The 7,296-nt window shown below is 32.1% G+C and overlaps 1 long non-coding RNA gene across 1 annotated transcript; it reads left to right on the top strand.

The window, feature by feature from the left end:
- Positions 1-1,974: 1,974 nt before the first annotated feature.
- Positions 1,975-2,853, top strand: LOC131947482 (uncharacterized). Its single transcript, XR_009387885.1, has 3 exons — positions 1,975-2,026; positions 2,372-2,470; positions 2,738-2,853. It is a non-coding gene; the product is annotated as an uncharacterized LOC131947482 (long non-coding RNA).
- Positions 2,854-7,296: the final 4,443 nt, after the last annotated feature.

Below are 7,296 nucleotides of genomic sequence, written 5' to 3'. Positions count from 1 at the left end.
CTAACCATATGTACCCACTATTTGCTACAGATCTACTCTTTGTTTTATAAACCAAAATTTAAATTTTAAACTTCAACATAGCAGTTACAAAATTAGTTACTTAAAAATGGAAAAAGAATCATAAGAAAATGTGAATAAAATTTAATGCAGGCTGTCGTTTTACCTACTTTTTAAATTGTTTTTTTTGTATTGTTAATGTCAACACTCAATTTTTTTGTTTTTTTTGCTTAAGAATTTAATTCTGAAAACTAAACAGTGGAGGCAACTTTGGTGTCTAGCATGAGTTGTATTTACTCGGTTGTTACCCTTCGAAAGTTTAATGAATTATTAATTGGATTTATGCGTATGTTAGTACAAAATGACGCTTCCGACAATGTAGGTGGGGTGGGAGAGGCATAGTGACATAAAATTTCTAACTATACACAACACAGTACAAAATCTAGATGTATTAATAACTGACTATAAATTAACAACTTTACTGTTCACTGTAAACACTTTAAAGCTATCAACCGGTGGAAGGGGGGGGGGGGGCACCAACTGCAAAAATTTACAGCGGGAAATTAAGTTTATTTGCATATTTTAAATAACTGATAAATTAATCAGCAACAGGATAAGGGTGAAATCACATTTGATAATTTACTTTGAAAACGTTGCTTTTTCCACACGAATCAATACGTGCATTAAAATAACGTGTACCCAAATTGCCGCAGTTTGACAAAACGGGACAGTGTGGGAGTGACATCATATTCAACTATACATATAAGCATATATATATATATATATATATATATATATATATATATATATATATATATATATATATATATATATATAATCTGAGTTATTACTCACAATGTTGTTAGAACTGCAAAGGCTTCCTTAGAAGTATAAATCAAATATTATATTAAATTCACTTTCAAAATTAATGTGTACGATTTCAGTACAATACATGACATAATTTATAACGAAATAATTATTTCAGTGAATGCTAGACCTTGTGATTTTAGTTTTTCTTTTAAATAGTAAAAACATTTATTTAAAAGTTATTACTTTAAAAAGTCACCTCCCCTTTACATATACATTTTTTTTACAAACAATTGTTTATATAAGACAATACTTCATCTGGACAAATCTAAGAACCTTACATATAAGTAAGTATGTATATACGCATGTGTATAAATATGTATTCACAATATATTTTTATGTATTTCATTTTTTAACTGTCCCCCCCCCAAACATGGATTAACACATAAGTTATTACGATTCTCAACCGAAACGTTTACCTTATGCATATTTTGCAACGTAGAGTTAATGTAACTTCCCCCCACTCACGCCCTCCCCCCCCCCACGGCGATTGCTTTAAACTGTGCTCAGATATAATGCTAACGATTTTTTAAAATCTATAGACGGTTATAAATACAGCTTGATGTAGCATGTTAATCTCTTTCATTAGCAGGCTTAAGTCATGGTGTCACCCCCCCCCCCCTCCACCCTTGTCGGGATTTGTCAAATTTGCTATTAAAAGACTATTTACACTCTAATTAATCATTTAATTAAGTGGACTTATCAATTTTTTTCTATATATTTTGCTATTTTTCGCATTGGCGTCACCCCCTAAATGGTCTCACCCGGTGCGGTCCGAACCCCTGCCCCCCCCCCCTCGCTACGCCCCTGATATATATATATATATATATATATATATATATATATATATATATATATATATATATATATATATATATATATATATATATATATGTATGTTTGTATGTTTATATGTAAAATAAATAAAATATATATATTATATATATAAGTGTGTGTATATATAAAGCCTATACTTTTTTGTCATGAGGTGCCGAACCGGGTGACACCCGACATAGCGCCTTTACTGGCATACAGACAGTATTCAATAAACGAGAATACATTTTTATATAATTATTGGATTTTCCCGATATTATGTGTCGGAAGCTTTAAGGAACTCTGGACTCAACATTTAGCTGATGTTATTCTGGAATATAGTCTTAAGGTAAGGATGATATGTAATGACTTAGACCTTCACCGTAAGTTATGCATGTGTAGTATGGTAGATAACATGAAATATAACATGTAGTCTGTTTATACTGTAGATGTTCGTTATATATTAATATATATTTTCGGATTTAATGCCTGGTGTTTTAAAAGGTTTCAGTTTCATTTTGTATTACCCAATAATATAATTTAGTATATCTTACAAAAGTTTACTTCGAAAACTTAAACTAAATTAAAAAAATTACTAGACACCTATATATTGTAATATTATTTATCGATTTAAATGTTTGAGGGAAATATAAACCACTGTAAACTTAAGACTCACAATTATTTTATTTTGTAGATGTCTGACCACCTAAAGAAACATTTAACTACCCAGCTCGAGCTATTGGACGAGTCAAGTTTTCATCTACAGAGTATCATCAGTGATTTTCTGCAGCAGGTAAATACAAATTGTTTTTGTATCATTGATGTGTATTTTAAACAAGATAATTGTTTTCAAAACAGTCAAGTCTAGCATTCATTAACATTTTCTACGTCATATTGTTGTAATTTAAGCATTATATTTCAATCACGTCAAATTGTTGTAATCATTATAACATGTTCAAAGCCTGAGCATGCAACTAAACAGTTTTAGACCAACATTGTTTTTACATAGTGTTATAGGGCACTGGTCAGCAGTTTTTATACAGTTTTCTTACTTGTCCAGATCAAAACTAGAGCCAATGAATGTGTAGACAATATACCTGGCTCCAGTAAAGCTATGAGAGATGCAATCGATATGATAAAAACAGCACAAAGTACAATACTAGAACACACAGACATGTTCACTGGTATGGTTATAGTTTTATTTTTCTATTAAACATAAAATTGCTTTAATAAAAATTCAAAACAGTTGAGCTTTTAAAATGATGATATTTTTTGTAATTGATATACAAGATTCATAATGTTTTACTTAAATAAGATTGATAACAAATATTTTATGAATTAAAAATCAATATGCACCCATCTGACAGCAAACATTTTATGAATTAAAAATCAATATGCACCCATCTGACAGCAAACTCTTCATCTCATAAATTAGTTTATCATGAACTGATATAATGTGTGTGTACATCTTGTTGTCAGAATCTACCAAGCTGTCCCCCTACCACAGTGATTACACTAGAAAAGACAACACCCAGACATTCAAGATAAGAAAGCTCAATATCTGGTATTTTAATGATACTATTTAAAAAATTACACTCATTAACACATAACATACAATATATTTATAAGTAATCTACAAATAATTGCAACCAGTATACCTAAGAATATTTTAAATACACTTTGCAAAATCAACAATATTACAATAACAATGTAAAAAGAAATTTTGAACGTGTGCTTTTTCTTTTAAAATATTTTAATGAATGCTATGAAACAGATACAGTTTTATTGTGTTTAGTTAACATTTAATTAACAATGTTTATTCTGGAATCCAACATTTTGTGTTGAACTTTATGTTTAGTTTGTTTGAGAATATTTTCTTCAGACATTGACACAATTACAATTTTGGTATTTTACAGTTGAATCCAGAAACATCAAGAAGACTAAAGGATATTGAAACAGCTTTATCATCCCTTCAAGACACAAAAACAAAAGACTGAAGATAGACATATCAGAAATTAAACAATGGAGAGACAACTTTGTAAGGGACAAAATGATATAGGGATAAAAGTTGAAAACTTGTCTAAGAAACAAAAGCAGAATTTTAAAAACTTAAGAAAACAGTTAAAAGAACAGTAATAACCAAATAGAAGTTCTGAATCAACAAATAGGAAGTTTAAAAAACGAAAGAATCAGACACAGACAAAACACTGGAAAAACTGTCTCTAGATATGAAAGAATATGAAAACAACCTGCACACACTAAATAAAGAGATGAGAGTTTTACACAGATAAAACAGATAATGTAACTCAAGAAATTCAAAGACATTCGGTTCTGATATCTGCTATACAAGAAGATACAACAAACAAATTTGATAAATTATTGTCTAAGGTACATTTTAATAATATTTACATCAATGCATTCATCTAGAGCAAGGGTCTCCAAACTTTTCAGGCCCGAGGACCGTATTAACTATCAAATATCAGTTCGGGGGCCAGAGTTTCTTTAAGGCATCTCTTCGGGGTGGTGGCGCCCCCCCCCCCCCCCCCCCCCCCGCCGAAGAACGTTTTCACCCCCCCTCCCAACAAAATATAAATTATATATAAATATATAAACATTTTAAGTGTCAACCACCATCTCCCCTCCCCCTAAAGTAAAAAGTCTGGAAGAAACACCTTGGGGGGGGGGGGGGAGGGGGTCGACAACACACTCGATGTCCAAGTTTGCTTTGTTCTCAAATTATTCTTAAGTTATTTCATTCTCGAAAATGTTTGTTCACACAGGTATGTTGTTCCAAAATTTAAAAGGTACTTTGATGCAGAAGTTTTAATATAGGAAAGTCTTCCTTGTGCAAAAACTTATAAAAAACCCATCCGCTCTTCTTTAAACGTGTCTCTAAGGAAGTCATTTTCTTGCAATTCAATGACCTCCCGCTGCAGTTCATCTTCGCAAATGGCCAAATTTGTTTCAAATGGGTTTTTAAACAGTCACACTTCTTCTGACTTTGAATCCACGTATGAGAACCGCTACTGAAACTGCAGCTGGAGGTCTTTAATGATCTTGTATGTAAATGACGTGGGGAAATCAGTGGTTTTGCTTCAGCCGTTAAAACCTAGCACTGCTGAAAGTGTGTCAAGTTGTTGGCCTGTACTTATTCCAAATACATGACAAGTTTGTATCTGAAGGCCTATAGGTGGGTTTATAGATCAGAAACTAGATTTCACTCTTTTGCCGTTTTAGATTCAGAAAATTTAAATGACTTGTTATGTCTGCTGCAGAAGCCAATTTCTATTCTCACTCTTCACCGACAATAATGGCTGTGGCTTGCCTTTACTTTCAGGAAGTCACCTATTTTTTTCTGAACTTAAATATCCCTGCTCAGAACTTTCTCGCAAAATGGTAACAGTATCATACATTCTATGTAGGAAGCCAGAGCTTGTGTTATGTTCATATCTTCATCCACACCTCTAATGAACACAAGAAGTTGAGTGGAACAGCTGTTAAGCGACTCATCCATTGCAAATGAAGAATGGCAAAGGTTGCTTGCATTTTTCGATATTTCAGTCACGATGTTTTCACCAATGTCTGCAACACGGCGGGCAATGGTATTTGCACACTAAGCTACATTTTCAAATTGTTTTGAATTTTCTGTGTAAAGTTCCTCAGTCACCCTGTAACAAACATTTATTCAGTGACAAAAAGATCGTCGCGGGCCGGATAAAATGACTTCATGGGCCGCATCCGGCCCGAGGGCCGTAGTTTGGAGATCCCTGATCTAGAGTTCTATTAGTGGCTATATTTTTTTCTCGTCTATACACTACCATAGCAACTCTTCACTGGTATTTTAAATCACATAACATTTATTGCTTGCATTGTAAAATATTTCTTTCCATTATATAAGTTGTTTTATGAGTTTTATTTTTTCAATCGTATGTAAACACATTTATTAAACATTTACTTTTACATTTTTTCTATTTAGCATGTTGTGACTTGTAAAACTTCGACAACAAAGATTGATGCCAATTGACAAAATAATTGAAACATATAATCTTTGTCTTTTTATTTTTACTAGTTTAATGAAGTAATTAAATTTTAAATATCAAATAAAATAGATTAATTTATTTTAGGGAATAAATTAAAAAAGTAAAGTAAATGTTCTAGCCTTCATTTATATCAGAGCTGTTACACAAAATACTTGATGATGATGGATTAAGACAAATTAATTGTTTGTGACACATAATGTATTTCTGTAACTGTTGTTCTGCTCTTAGACTGAAACTGTGGAAAAAGAAGTTTTAAAACTATCACAGGATCTTCAATCTATTGGTAGGCTATTTCTTTTCTATATAAAATATACATTATAATCATGGAATACTAGTTAAAATTGTTTTTTAGTTTATCAGAAAATACAATGTTTATATATATATATATATATATATATATATATATATATATATATATATATATATAATCAGTTTCGTGTCTGTGTATCTATGTATCTATCTATCTATCTGTGTATGTATCTGACAAGAACCGCTCTAGAGAAAACACAAGCAAATTAAAAAAAATAGCACTAGTATTTCGAAAAAACGAAGTATGACGTCGACACATTTGAGCATAGAGTAGAGAATAATCTCAAGCCGGAGTAATATGACGTCATTGATTCTCGAGGTAAAACAATGAATGAAAAGGAAATTTTGTCTAATGTAAGTGGTTTGCGTGAAGAGTTTCTTTCATACAGTTCTTCGGGTAGGGGCGAAGCCCCACCCCCCGCGTAAGATCGTCTAAGCCCCCCCCCCCCCTCCCCAACTCAAAAAGAAATGTCTTCATCGATACTCTATAATAAAATTACCGCCTAATTAATGTGTCTAATCTAAAAAGTGGTTTTCTTACAATTTCTTTAATGCAATTCTTCGCGTAGTGGCTAAGCGCGACACCAGTGTTTCTTTCAGACTTTTTCCTCCCCGGAGTAGGGAACTTTTTCTAATCTTTTTTTTTTTCCAAAGCATCTCTTCCGGTAGGGCGAAGCCACGCCCAGATTCTTCCTTTAGTTTGTATGATCTACAAATGCGACCAGACTTTTTCCTCCCCGGAGAGTGGTGGGGGTACTTGGAATTTTCGGGGGCGTGGGTAGAATTTTCGGGGGAGGGGGCGGACACTGGAAAAAGTATATAATTATATTTCGTTGAATGAGACCGGTAGACATGTTTTGGAGTTTGATGAGTGTGTGTGTGTGTGGGGGGGGGGGGGGGGGGTTAATTTTAGTTTAGAGAAAAAAGACAGCACTATGAAACCTAGCGCCCGTTATATCCCTCAACGGGCCATTTTTCTCGTATATGTATGTATATGTATTATGTATATGTATATGTATATGTATTGTATATGTATATTGTATATGTATGTATACTGTATATGTATATGTATATGTATTAGTATATGTATATGTATATGTATATGTAATGTATATGTATATGTATATGTATATGTATATGTATATGTATATGTATATGTATATGTATATGTATATGTATATGTATATGTATATGTATATGTATATTGTATATGTATATGTTATGTATATGTATATGTATATGTATATGTATATGTATATGTATATGTTAT

This window comes from Physella acuta, unplaced genomic scaffold (genome assembly GCF_028476545.2).
Source record: "Physella acuta isolate Inbredline_101_S28 unplaced genomic scaffold, ASM2847654v3 ptg000594l, whole genome shotgun sequence".
In the NCBI taxonomy this organism is placed as follows: domain Eukaryota; kingdom Metazoa; phylum Mollusca; class Gastropoda; family Physidae; genus Physella; species Physella acuta.
The sequence above is the reverse complement of the archived record's forward strand: the minus strand, read 5'-3'. Positions and strand labels throughout refer to the sequence as shown.